The following is a 15,034-nucleotide window of genomic DNA, read 5'->3' as shown; positions in this document are numbered from 1 at the left end:
GACTAAAACTACATTTTGAATGAATATGTCCAGTGACTTTAAGTTAATCACAAAGTCTAGATACCGAATTGTATATCCTCAGCTCAGAATGCTTGCATCCTATACATAACAATTGGATGTAAGTAATTGCTATATACACTAAGCTCACATTTCTTCATGCATTTTTACTGGTACTGACTAAAGGGTCTCAGGTAATCATTAGGGCGAGATCAGATAAAAAGAGTCATCATTATAATTGTACCTTTTGTGATAGTTGTGACAGTTTTGTTGTATAATAACAGTTACAGGCTTATTGCATTTATTCTTTACTCTGACCTAGGGAAAGATCTAGAAGATTAAAAGTATTCCACTAGTGTAAGGAGGAGTAAGCTGATAATCGGGGGGTTAAATAAATAATTTCCAACTACCTTGTGAGTCAGTGGTACAACAGGGAAACCAACAGAGACAGCTCAGAGCTCTTTCCCATTGCTTGATAAGGTATTTAATATGCATACACATGTCAACCCTTGCCTTTCATCTGTGAAATATACTTCCCCAGCCTAGGCAATAGTCAAAACATGAACATTCTTATATTAACATGTTTAAATTCAAATGAGACAACAGACTCTGACGTACTGTTCATTTCTTATGTACTATGTGTTTATTTTAAAGTCTCTTTGCTGCAGCAGCTTCGTGGCTTGAACATATCAGTGTGATCTGTTCTCAGATCAACATCAAAAGACTGAATTTAAACCTGTCTTCATGCTGTGATGGCTTTACTTTCTCTTTCCTTTATTACTTTTCCCGTTTTGAAATGTCTCTACTGGTAATAAACGAAGCATAGTTTGACAAGAAATACGCTCTTATTTGCCTCCTGATAATCAAACAGGAACTTGTAGGTACACCGTGTTGACGAATGTGCCGCAGTGTGAAGCACTTAGGTCGTGGCTACATGAACTGTGCCCATGGCGCCCGCCCTCCATGGTCACCACGCTTCCACAGCCCCCCGTGTGTGAAATGTCTCCCTGGGTGTGCATCCCCGCATTTGCAGGCTATTTTCAGTTATTGGGAACAGCTTGCCAGATGTTCCTGGTACACGGAATTTGTCACACTGCAGACAAGCTAATATCATTCTGTGGGACCACGGGGAAAAAACTAAAAGACTCCACATTTAATCCAAAGTAAGTACCACGAGACCCATCACGGCACTTGGGCTTGCACATGGTACAGCAGCTTCCAACAAATGAGCAGCTCATAATAACTTAGTTATAACGGGTGGCAGGGCTCTACACCATAAGCTCGGCTCCATTAACGCGGCCTCAAGTACGTGAATTCATGTACAAAGAGTAACCTCAGCATCTGTCTACACTCAGCCAATATTTTGTTTATGCCTTTTTAGGAACAGCCAAATTATCTTCCTGTCCCCTGAAACCAGGTACTAAAATCCCCATCAGCGGCAGCTTCACCTGGCAGTGAGGGCAGGGCAGACTGGCATTAGCCCCCTGGGCGGCAGCACGGGGTTGCGGGCTGCTCCTGATTCTGGCAGCTGTTTCATATGGATTAGGCCAATTTTTTTGCCCAAACAATTTTCCCTTGCTAATCAAGTGGGGGAGAGCAATAGTCTAGAAGGAAATTAAATCGTCAACAAGATATGTGTACCTAATAAACACAACAGAACTGGTATTTAGTCAAATCAAATGATTTAATCCAATCCTATCTCACTCAGCATGAAGGACCTATTTTAATAAACTTAGGCAATGCATTTTGCCATAGAAGTAATGTCCCATTTTCCTTCCCCAAGTGATGCAAAATATCTTCAGAAACAAAAATAATACCATTATTCTATTACTTTTGATTTATAGATGAGAAAGCAGGGCTAGAATATGCACATAGATCTATAGATATATTTGATTAAATGTATTTCCAAGCGGTCTTATGTATAGGATAGGTAAGTATTTTAGGGAACAATCTAATTTTCTTATCATTTCTACACCTTAATCACCTGGCATCCATCAATCTCTGGAGATTGCTTTCACTCTCATAGTTCAGCCCTCACCTCCAGAAACCTCAGCGTTCAGAAAATTGTGCACCATAAACATCATTTTAGATTTAACTTTATGTGTATGTGTGCATAAGTGCACATGTGTGTACACATATGTGGCCATGTGTGAGTGCACAGATGAAGAGGAGAATCTTGTGTCATTACTCAGGAGCTGCCTATCTTAGCTTTGAGTCCAAGTTACTCACAGACCCACAGGTATGATGGAAGCTGAGGGAGCCCCAAGATCTGTCTGTCTCTATCTTCCCAAAATTGGGACTCTAACAAACACCATAGTCTTCAGGTTTTACACAGTTCTGAGGACTGAATTTAGTTCCTCATTCCACCACGGTGAGCACTTTATTCGCTATCTCCCAAGTCTGGGACTTCCAGACTCCACACAACTCAACTTCACGTAATTCTAGACAATCTAGGCACCATACCTTTATAGTGTGGTTGGTATCTAGAATATCAAGTAGTTTGTTTTTCTTGGAGAGTTACCAAGAACGGCACCTCAAATCCACCAAATGTCAATGTTTAGCATCGAAATCAAAATCTTAGTAGAATCTGCTGAGTGATTCTGACTGGCTTGCATTCCGAATAGTCATCCCACAGACATCCCACAGCATGACGTTGACTCTCCTGCTGGGAGCACACACTATTTATTTGTGGTAGGAAAACCCCACATCTTCTGTGACCGGAATGGGGAACGTCATCACGGCCGCATCTCTTTCCTTTCTTGTTTGTTGGTTCCATTTACCCCACTTTAGAACTCCTGACAATTCACATACCACTCCTGATACAGCGTAACAACTGTCAAGTGCCTACGTACCAAGAGTTCTCTTATTATCTGAATTGGACTTAAATGAGCTTTCATAACCTTGCCAAGTAGCTGCATCAAATGAAATCGCAATTCAACCCGACTTGGTTATAACCATCTGTTGAACAAGACAGCTCTATACTACATACCCTGCAGGTAACAACTTTCTGCCTATAGACAGGCAGGACATACATTCCCCCATTTTATATCTTTGTTGTTATTTTATAGCTCTTAGCATTTTGGGTTCTTATCAAAATGTGTTATATCAAAAATATGAATAAATCTGAGGACATGGGTCTAATTCTTTGATTTCAGATTTGAGTAGTAAGTACATAGCTCATTGTCTCCTGACACTCACTTTCATATGAATAATGGTGCATAAACAGCACACCGCTGTGATATATAAACACATGCCACACCATATGCATATAAAGGTAGACATACAGCGGGTAGGGTTCTAGCATCTGTGCTGTCGACGTTGTCTTAGTGCCCCTGTCGGCAGAAAGACAGGCAGTTATACATCATTTGCAAACAACAATTATTCACAATCTTCTTCAGACACCCTGAACTCAGAATGTGATTAAGGCAGAGAGCCTTAGAAGAACAAATATATAAACTTTCATGACCTATTTCCCATACCTCTGGCTGAAAACTGAAGTGTTATCTTCCCTGTTTCATGCTAAGCCAGCCAATTCTGTGTAGGAGAAGCAGTTGTTTTTAGATCAAGGTATACACAACAATCCCAGGGAGCATGGGTCTAAAGGTTCAAGCCTATATTTAAATGTTTTGTTTTCAAAATAACTTAAAACACTAGACTATTTTATGACATGGACATTTGGGAGAGGCACATTTATCTCTTATAAAACTCTTATAAAGCTCACAAGAGATATTCTTGCTCAGAAGACTTTCATCTAGGATGGGGGCTGTGGGATCACAGACATGAAGATGCTGGGCCAGGGAACTCAGATGACAGCTCAGCTGAGCCACTCTGGCCTGCTCCTCCACGGCTTAAATATACTTTCCCGAGTTGTACTGGGGAGCCCCGGAGGACAGACAACAAAATCCTATTCATTTATAAGGGATCATAGAGAGGGAGCTTTTAATTCTGCAGTTATGGAAATGGAGGTGGAGGGGGATTAAATGACTAGACTATGCAGTTTTAAAGCCCACATGGGACATAACCAAGTAAAAGAAAAATGAAGTGAAGTTAATACCAGAGCTGGTTCTAATCCATTCTCAACATATATTACCCCGGTCTGGAGGCAAACAAGTAAATGAGGCAAATGCCAAAACAAAAACAAAAGAGAGAAAACAGAATGAACTGGAGAGGATCGGAGAACGCCTTTCAGTGCTCTGCTTGGTTAACCAGAGTTCTGCAAGAGCAGTAAGCATTAAACATGGTGAAGTAACACGGCCTGTGAGCATCACCAAACTCTGCCGCCTTTGTCATGGGGAATGTTCATCTAATTTGAGACTCCGGTATAACTGGCCTTCAAAAAAATATAACTATCTACATTGTTCTAAGCAAACTGTATCTCCACAACATTAAAATCGGGGTTTACCACTCCAATGTGAAAATGTATGGCCCTCAGCCAACACATATGCCCTTTCTTGGCCAAATAAACCCCTGATACACCTCAGTCCACAAACAAATGCAAAGTCCAGGCATGCTCTGGGCTATTGCCAGTGCTAACTCGTAACCATGCTGAAGGGCCTCAGAGCCCTTAAAGGTCACTGTCCCCAGATGACTCAATATCTCCTTCTTTCATCTCCACCTATATAGTTAATCTTTCTATTTTTTTTGGCAGATGTATTCCATAGTAACATATACAATCAATCTTCAACCTTAGCAACTAAATTTAATTACATTTAACAACTCCACACTGAATATAGTATCTCTTGAAGAAACTCTATTAATGCTGATGAAAATTACCAGAAATTGGTTCAGAAGAGCATGAGGGTCTGAAGTGAAGCAGATGCAACTCATAATGAGGGAATGTGTGACTAACGAGGAAGCTATGCAGTAAGCAATCCTATCCAGAGAGTCCCTTCTTACAGGAGCATTCTCTCCGGGGTTACAGCCTGTGTCTAAAATGGTTGGTAACAATCAGTTGGCAAAAAGCTGCTAATATCTATGTACTTCGTACTCAAGCAATCAGACAGGTGACACACAGTGTAAAAGGAAGGTCTAGTTTTTATAAGACTTTTCAACTTTGTGTTTGAGTATTTTGTCTGCATGTGCGTGTGCCTGATCTGTGCATTTGATATCATGTGTGTGCTGGGAACTGAACCTGGGTCTTCTGCAAGAGAAACAAGTGTTCTTAACCACAGAGACATGTCTCTGGACCCCAAAATAATAGCATTTTATAAAAGCAGAACAAAAAGTGTGATGGTTTGAATGATAATGGCTTTCATAGGCTCATTTGAATACTTGTTCCCCAGTTGGTGGAACTATTTGGAAGTATTAAAGGTGTGGCTTTGTTGGAGGAGGTATGTTATTAGGATAGACTTTGGGGTTTCAAAAGTCTGAATTATCAATGAGTGAGTGAGCTCTCCCCCCGCCCTCCTCTATTGACCTGGTGCCTATGGATTAAACTATAAACTCTATGTTAATGTTCCAGCTCTACACTCCCTGCCTGATGACATACTCCCCACCATGATAGCCATGGACGCTAACTCTGAATCTGTAAGGCCCCGATAAGCTCTACCTTCTGTAAGATTCCTTAGTCATGGTATCTCAGCACAGCAATACAAGAGTAACTAAGACAAAAAGGAAATAAAACCAACCTAGGCCATCAGAAGTCACACAACAATTCTGCATTTTTATTGCTAGGAAAAAAATAATTCTCAGATCTCTGCATAAATTAATACAAGTTGGGAGAAGGGTATTGTGTAATTAGCCACAATGTCATGCTTATCAACTTTCTAGAATTTGCAGTTTATTTTAAAATCCCATATTGAGTAATCACACTTAAGTGTCGTCTAGAGAGATGGTTCAGTAGTTACAAGAACATACTGCTCCTGCAGAGAACCCTATCAAGTTCTGTTCCCTGTACCCACCGTGCATGGCTTATAGCTGTCTACAGCTCTAGCTTCAGGAGACCCAATGCCCTGTTCTACACTCGGAGGGTACCTGCACTCAGAGTAGACATTCACACATAGAAACACACACACATATCTGCAAATTGTTAAAAACAAAAATAGCTTAAAAAGAGATTATATGTGTTATCACTGAAAGTCTACCTGACTTTACACAGGGCTAAAGCAGGACCCCATTTGGTTAGGATGCCTTAGCTGAGGGACCAGCAATGTCAGCATGCCCGTGTTCCCTCCTGCAAGACAAACTACTGGGTTGCAAGTGATGACCCTGAATACCCACTCTTTCGTATATTTTTAAAAATCTGTTTCCTAGGAAAGGAAACAGAATACCTTTATTTATTCACTCAACAAACATGTTGGGCAAGGATGCAGATAATGAAAGGGGGGGAAATAAAAAAAAAGATCCCTGCCCTCATAAAATATCTGTTTCTAATGGAGAAAATAGTGAATGTTTTAGTTAGCTTTTCTATTACTGTGATGAAAGACCATGACCAAAAGTCGATGAAGGGAGGAAAGGGTTTATTTGGCCTACACTCCCACACTGTAGTTCATCAGTGAAGTAAGTCAGAATAGGAACTCAAACAAGGTAGGAACCTGGAGGCAGGAGCTGATGTAGAGGCCACCAAAGGGTCCTGCTTACTGGCTTGCTTCTCATGGCTTGCTTGATCTGTTTTCTTATAGACCCCAGATATACCAGCCCAAGAATGGCAAAACTCACAATAGGCTGGTCCCTCCCCCACCAATCACTAATTCATAAAATGCCTTACAGCTGGATCTTATGGAGGCATAGTCTCAATTGAAGTTCTCTCCTTTCAGGTAACTCTAGCTTGTGCTAAGTTGAGGCAAGACTTGCCAGAATAATGAACAAGTCCATAACTGATGCAGAATGTTACCTGCCATAAAGGCAAAGAGCAATGCTTCAGGAAAAAAGATGATGGGGAGGAATGGAAGCAGGATCCTCTAAAACAAAACTAGGGAAATATGAGCAAAGACGTGAAACAGTACAGAGAGGAAAGCAGAGCATCCATCTGTGCTGAAGGCTGGAGGGAAGGGGAGCTGGGATGGCACAGCAAACTGAACTGCGAAGGTCTAGCTGACGGACAAGAGCATGCTCCAACAAAGGCCATACTCTACTCAGCAAACAGTGCAGGGGTGGGGGCAGATGTCAGAAGAGGGCCAGGAGTCAGCTGGAGGCCCATAGAAGCACTTCCCAAACCAGAAAGATTCCAACTCTTCTCTGTTCAGAGTGGTAAAATGACAACTCTTACATTTTTGTATGATGTAGGAGTCCCCTCTGTGTGCTGTGATTACCATTAATGAATAAAAAAGCTGCTTTGGACCTATAGCAAGGCAGAACTTAGGTAGGCAGGGGAAAGCTAGGCTGAATGCTGGGGAAAAGAAGGGCAGAGCCAGAGAGATGCCATGGATCCTCCACCTGAGACAGACACTGGAAAGATTACCTGGTAAACCACTGCTATGTGGCGATACACAGATTAATAGAGATGGGTTAGTTTAGGATATGAATTAGTCAGAAATACGCTTTTGCTCTTGGCCAAACAATACTGCAAATAATATGGTTTCTGTGTGATTATTTCATGTCTAAGCGGCCGGGAACAAACAAGTGTCCTCTTCCAACACTTGTAGGCTTCCATCTGAAATATTTCTTACTAACATTTATTAACAGTTACTTTGCAAATCAAATACTAAATCATCGTTTCTATTTTGATATCTGGATCCCATCAGACTGTTTAGTTCATTGACCCTTGATAATACCTTATCCATTTGGCATTTTCTAGTGTCTTTAAGCACAGGAGTATTAAAACTAAATCTGTTGAATACACAGTGTTAAAAAAAATACACGAACAACAGAAGAACTGCAGACACAACTAACTGGGGATATGCAACAGACTCAATTTCAAGCTGATGCAAACAGTTTTGTCAGACTTTCTACCTAGGGCTCCACAGTGGCTGACTTAGGCCACTTGCACCAGATCTATGACTGTCAAGCAAATGATGTTCTTAGACAAGTGAAACGAGGTACTTTTCTTAATTGTGGCTAGCATTTAGAAACAAAATTGCACTGACAGCATTTTTCAGCTTGGCATTTGAAAAGCCTCATAGTGTGTTTTCTTTTTGAATCACATTCAGCTCTGTCTGTGCCTTTGGATGCTATTTAAGAACTTTGCTTTTCTGTTTTCTATATCCACCTGATATAGAAACTTGCATTGAAATTTAAAATACTATTCAAATTACTTTCTCATGTCAAATACCTAAACTCTGTAACGTGCAGAAATACACAATGATATTATCGAATCAGTTAACTTAAGATTACCTGTTTGGTTATATACATGTATTGTACCATACAGTTTGATGGTTTATAGTCATCTAAAAAGGATTACATTGATTTAAAAAAATTGTGTCTATTGTATGTGCTTAAAGTGAAGCTTCATGGGAAATTACTCCAATATTTTGATAAAATTACTAAATAAGGATCAATACAGTAGAAATCGCCAAAGGTTAAAGTCTTCTAAAATTTCTACTCCTTTTTGTTTATTATTGCAGTGCTGGGGATCAAATCCAAGGGCTCATGAATGCTACTCAATTGCTCCACCGCTGACGTCCCCAGTCTTTAAAGCCCTATTTTAGATCCACTCAATGAGACTTACTTTTCACATCTAAAAACTAAAAAGTCTTCTTAAATTTAATATGACTAGAATACATTTTAACTTTTAATTCAATGAGATAGTGAGCTAAAAGTGCACCTTCAGAGTATATGCAGGCTTTTTTTTTAATCTTTGAAATAAAAATAACTGTGAGCAATTAAAAACTTAAAATGCAAAAATATGTTTTTATCAAAATTCTATTAAAGGTTTTAGGAATGTGTTTACAAAGACCTTCCCCACCAACAACTAAAAATAAGAAGCCATGTTTACATCTCAGTATGGTAATTCATCTTAGCACCTGCATTAAGGAAGCCATTTACGATCCTCTGGAAGAGATGTTTAATTCTAGGAACGCATCGGGATGCATCCATAACTGGTACCATTGATGGGAAATCATCTCCTGTCACTGTGACCACCCACTCAGAAATACTTTCGATTTAAAGACAAAAGTGTCAACACTCCCGGGTTCTGAAGATGTGACACCACTCACAATTCCATGGTATGCATGTGTGCTGCAGATATGACAGTCTCATGTCCAGTTAACATAGGCAGGCTGTCACCATGGTGATCACCCTCACATTGCCTGTCTGCTCCCAATTGGTTTCAACAGCCTGTTAAGAATCTTAAAAACTTTCTTAACCACAATGGTGGAACAGTTAAAATCTGAAGCCATTGACGGTTTGGGGCAATGATTCTTTCAATGAAGTATCTGAGTCAAAGCAAGGTGGAGACACTGGCATGAAAAATGAAGACACATGGCTTTCTACAATTATGGGATGCATGCATTCCATTTACACGGGTGCCATTTACAATAATCAAAACATGCAATTACTGTATTCTGATTCTAATGTAAAGCTAGCCATTGAAAATCAAACAACTGCCACAAGGAAGTGAACGCCAAGCCACAAGTGACCCCTGTATTTTATTCTTCCAATAGCTCCACATAGTTACACTATCAGCTAATTTTTTTTTTGTCTTTATTCTCCTTGGATATTTCTTTCTGGCTTACTCACTTATTGAAGTTTCTTTTAAAGTTTCAAAATAAAGTCATGCACACCTCTTAATACATGAAGACCTTTTGACATGAATCACCAGAACTTTCATGAAATCAAAAGCATGCATCAGACACATCAAGCTTTACTAAAAACAATCACTGAACAGTCACGGTGGTTAGTAGAGATAGAACTGGAACAGCAGACCTCACAATCCCTTTCTGTTTAATTCTTTTACTTGGCTCTCCCAAGTTCAGCGTTCGTACACTCAATAAACCAACCACTGTGAGGCCATGGATCAATTCTTGTCTTACATTCTAAACACAAGTTTAAGTTTGCAGTTACGAAACTTGAAAAGCATCACAAAAACCAAATGACCATCACGAAAGCGTTGGAAAGCCAAATGAAGTTAGTTTTTATTTTGTTCCTTTTACCTTGGCTAGACCTTTGGAAATCAAGGGTCCTTAAAAACTTGAACACTGGGGTCCAGGCAGGAAAATCCACCAGTCCTAAAGATGAAGAAGGGATGCAATGCCCTCCTTCGCTGGGCACAGAGCGAGTTGTTTCAGGCTTTCCACCCACCTGCTCCTCCCTCCTGGAAAGAAGGCTGAAGGCAAGCAGAGGGGCTCAAAGTCCAAGGAAGCAGAGAAAAGCAGTCCTGGGAAAGTCAGGATGTTGAATTTCCACACTTTAATTTCTGCTTCCACTAGCAATGGAAAGCAAAGCAAGAAGCATAAGACAGCGCAAACCTAGTGGTGGCTGTCTTAAAAGAGAAAAGAATAGAGTTCAGCCAGGCACAAAGGTCTCCATGGCAACAGTGAATTTAGACCCCCACCGGCATTATTTATGCAACATTTCATCACAAAAGGACCCTCCCACTAGCCAGCCTAGCAAATTCTAGTTTTCTAATTTTCCTCTCTCTTGCCCCAGATTTGTACCTGGGTTCTTAGCTATCCTTATCTGAATCTGAAGAAACAGAACAAACAAAAACAGCATCAACCCATTTTTTTTTTAAAAAAGCAAAGATTATAAAATAAGATTTGCAGACCAATTCCAGATGACTGCTGGGTGAATTAAAAAGCAAGGTTGTACCTACTTCATAATCTAGCCAAGATTGTACCTACTTCATAATCTAGCCAAGATTGTACCTACTTCATAATCTAGCCAAGACTGTACCTACTTCATAATCTAGCCAAGGTTGTACCTACTTCATAATCTAGCCAAGACTGTGCTGGTTTGAGACGGACAGCTGCTGGATAGGCAAGTGCTTATTCTTACTATTGTGGGTTTGGAAATGAGGCTGCAAGCCAAAAGAACAAAATGAGGCAAAAACCTAAGGTGGTCACCAAATTTACAGAAAAGAAACCTGTCTGGATGCTGACTTCAGAGCTAAATTTTACATATTGATATAACCCTTCATCCACTATAGCTATTGTATACCTCTAACAGGATCTTATTCGCTCAGTTTTAGCAAAAAACAAATGCTGCAGCTTTAAAAGAATTTTAATTGAACTGTGGGACAAATTAACCGCAGTTCAACTTTATAACTAGATGAGCCAAGGAAAGTTACTTGCAACTGAGATTGCTCCCCTATGTAACGAGGTTGCTGTGAACATCCAGGGGCGCTTGCTTTAATTCTGTAACTGGAGACACTGTAAACTCTCAAGATGATGTTGGCTGAAGCATAAAAAAATTAGCATAAAAAATTACTACTACCCATCTTATCGATGTTCAATTTAAGGTCAGTTCACACAAGCACTAAGTGTGGTATTCTGGTGGTTTTACTATTGGTGTGATTAGACACTATAACCATGGCAATTATAAAAGGAAGCATTTAATTTGGGGCTCATGGTTTCAGAGGGCTAGTGTCCATGACCATCATGGCATGGAACATGGTGAGAGGCAAGCAGGCATGGTGCTTGGGCAGCAGTTGAGAGCTCCTATCTTGAGACACAGCCACAAAGCAGAGAGTTAGCTGAGAATAACATAGGCTTTTGAGACCTCCAATCCTGCCCCTAGTGACACTCCTCATCCAAGGTGACCACACCTCCTAATCCTTCCCAAAGAGCTCTACCAATCAGGGACCAAGTGTTCAAGCAACCTACGAAGGCCACTCTCACTCAAACCACAACACATACTAGCCTTGTAAAATGACACTGTGATTTTTTAAAAAACAGTGCAAGCTTATTAAAATGTCAAGGTTTAAGAGATTGTTTGGTGGGTAAAGGGCTTGCACAAGCAGGAAGTCTTGGGTGTCAATTCCCATGGCCCATTTTAAATCAACTGAAGTGGGTAGCATGTATCTGTAATCCTAGCATAATCCCAGCCATGCAAGGTGAAGACAGGTGGGTGCCTAAAAATTTACAGGCCAGCTATCCTGATGTTCTCAGTGCAGCAGCAAAAAATACAGAGAGCCTTTCTCAAATTAGGTGGAAGGCAAGGGTTCACACTGAAAGCTATTCTGATATCCATATGTAAGCTCTGAACTTGTGGGCAATCTCTCTCTCTCTCTCTCTCTCTCTCTCTCTCTCTCTCTCTCTCTATCTCTATCTCTATCTCTTTCACACACACACACACATCACAAATATATCATATGTGCACGTCATATTCATTCATGACACATGCATATAAAATTCAAAGTTGTGGGAATAGCTCAGGTAGTAAAGTCTACCTAGTTTAAGCCCCAGAAGCAGGTTTTTAAAAGCCAGGAATGTTAAATCTGTTTAGGGGAGTTGATGACAAGATGGACCTTGGGTTAGTTGGCAGACAGTCTAGTTTAATTAGTGAGTTCCTCAGCAATGAGAAACTCTGTCTCAAGGGGGAAAAGAAAACACAAACCAAAATACAAAAAAACAAAACCATGACCTGAAAAACACAAGCAGAGTCTTTCCTGAGGGTTCCACAGACATGCATTAAATCAGTTACAGAATATTTTCTTAAGCCATTAGGGTCCTGAATTTAACCCCCTTTCAAATCTACCAAAACAATAACAAAAGCGACTAGTATTAAATTTCATAAATTAATTATACTTCGAGGCCCCAAATTCTCTACTCTAATTTCAATAGTGTTTTTAGTATAATTGCATCTCTAAATCTAAATTTCTCATCTCAATTTGACTTGCTTTTCTTTTTCTTCTTTCTTTCTTTCTGTTTCTTTTTTCTTTTTTTTTCTTTTGGTTCTGTTTTCAGGAAAGTTTTGCTAAAACAGTCCATGTGAACCAATTTTCTGTTAATGCCCATTGGTGATGGTTTTTCTGTTGCCTTCAAGGAAGGCAAATACCCATTACATAATCCTGGAAGAGAAGAGTTTCCAACAGCTGGTACACCATACACTGATTCTTTGTGAATATGTTCCTGGGATCCTGCCAGGTTTCGTAGGTACAGAAGTCAAATATATGCACTGTAAGTCAAGAGTTTTCCTGCCAAGTCATTCTAAGGGAAGCATCCTGATGCCTTCCAACACTGAGCCCTGAAGTAAAGGTGAGGAAAGCTGGCTATTTCCAGTCTGTAAGTAGTATACCCAGGGAAGGAACGCTGGAGCAACTGATGGGCCTTCGGTACCTACCCCTTCCTTTGGCTGTTCTTCTTCCTGCTTTGTTTTCCCTGCTTCTCCAATGCCTGCCATTTCTTTTGATGCTACTGAGACAGTTTCAGTTGGGCAAAGGGTTTACTTCTTTTTCTACTGTTCTATTTCCCATGAGTTCAGTTCTTCTTTTCACACCTTGCCTTGGATCTACTTAGATTTATATTTTCACGATTCTAAGTTCCATTAGGTTATGATGATGAACACAGTTAACCTCTTACAGCACTTGGAAGCAATGCTTTTGTTCTGGAGTTATAATTTCTGGATCTTCTGTACATTGCTGGATCTCTTTCTACTCTTTCTGATTTATTTCCACATTTTAAGTTTATAGCACCAGCATAGCAATATTTAAACCCCTTTATATATTATTTGTATTATGGAAAATGCAAACTATCTTAACTGATGTCCATAGGTGCAGACTGGAATGGAAAGCTACGGTGCACAGAACTGGGAAGTGGCTGTCAACTGATGCTGCAGCTCCTGTGCCGTCCTCAGTTCTAGTCCCAGTCTCAAATGAGTTTCATCGCACGGGTGTCTGAACTGAGGTTCCCTCACCATGGCGTCCCTTTCTTATTTACTTTATCACTTGGCATTTCAGCTGAAGATTCCAGATAAGAATCGAAGCCTCTCCTCTCAATACACTGTCCCTGCCCCCTTCTGTCCTCCTCTGTAAATTAAATATGCATTCTTATGTTACCAGGAAAGATACACCTAAATTCAACATATCACAATATCAGGCATACTCTGCTCCTAGCATGATGATAAATAGAATTTTATATTCCCACCACTACTTTGGTGTTTGGTTCCCTGAAGTAGAATGACTCCAGCTTGTGAGACTGTATAAAAATGGTTGATGGGAAATCCTAAACACACATGAGTTAATATCTGTTCATGACATATTCAACAAAACTTGCCAGCTTCAAACAAACAAACAAACAAACAAATAAAACTTTCAGGAACTAGAGATACAGTTCCAAGGCAGAGCCCAAACTCCGTATACCACACAGGGTCTTGGGCTCAAATCCCAGTCATCAGAACAAAGCAACACAGTAACCTTGGAAAACTAGGAGAACACAGGACTCCCGTGATTTGGTAAATAGCAAAACAACGGAAAACAGGAACCATATTTAATTTGTGTCTTCATGTTTCTATAAATAAAATTTGAAAATATAAACTATGTAACTATTAATTAAATTTGATGAATTAAGGAAAAAAAAAGGAGTCTGTTATACATATACCAGTACACCAGACCTCACTTACTGAGATGCTCCCAGAGTCTTTATGCTACAGTAATTTGTGTCTCATAATTAGAAGAGATTCTGAGGGACACATGTGCACAGTGGATTACTACTTAACGAAGAACACACATCCGTAGAAGCCATATGTGACATTAAGACTGAGTCTGGACGAATGATAGCAAGCCAGCTGCTCTTGATGACTTAAGAACTTTTATATCTGTGTGCTGCACATAGAAATAAAGTCCCAGGGGAGTGAGGATGGGAACAAAGTTCATGCGTGAATACAGCCAATGTACATGGTAAACTTGAATGAAAATGTCATTAAACTCATTCCTATGGAAAATGAATATATGCTAATAATGTTATTTTTATACATACAAGATGACTTAATCAAGCTAATTACTAGGTATTTCTAGAAGTTTACAGGTAATGCAAGACACATTAATAGTTAAAATCCTTAGCAAACATTCCATAGACAAAAGTTGAATGAGGACTTTGATGTCTCAGGGTATATCAGAAATTATGTTATATGTCTCATTGTATATCAGAAATTATGTCATACCCATTTTGGCATAAAGACTAAAACATATCCTACTAAAATTTTAAGTCCTAAATTACGTTCA

The 15,034-nt window shown here is 39.8% G+C and overlaps 1 protein-coding gene across 4 annotated transcripts in view; it reads right to left on the bottom strand.

Moving 5' to 3' along the window:
• The window catches only part of Ctnnd2 (catenin delta 2), an 804,341-nt gene that overhangs the window by 518,123 nt on the left and 271,184 nt on the right, over window positions 1-15,034 (bottom strand). The window contains exon 1 of one of the 4 annotated variants that reach the window (XM_087896974.1): window positions 10,174-10,307. The exons of 2 other annotated variants lie outside the window; for them this stretch is intronic. The gene's annotated coding sequence lies outside the window, so the exon portion shown is untranslated. One more of the 4 variants, XM_087896973.1, reaches the window with a different exon arrangement.

The sequence above is a fragment of the Myodes glareolus genome, chromosome 15 (genome assembly GCF_982192425.1).
Source record: "Myodes glareolus chromosome 15, mMyoGla1.1, whole genome shotgun sequence".
Classification (NCBI taxonomy): Eukaryota; Metazoa; Chordata; class Mammalia; order Rodentia; family Cricetidae; genus Myodes; species Myodes glareolus.
Note: the sequence above shows the minus strand (reverse complement) of the source record. Positions and strands in the feature narration are given on the sequence as shown.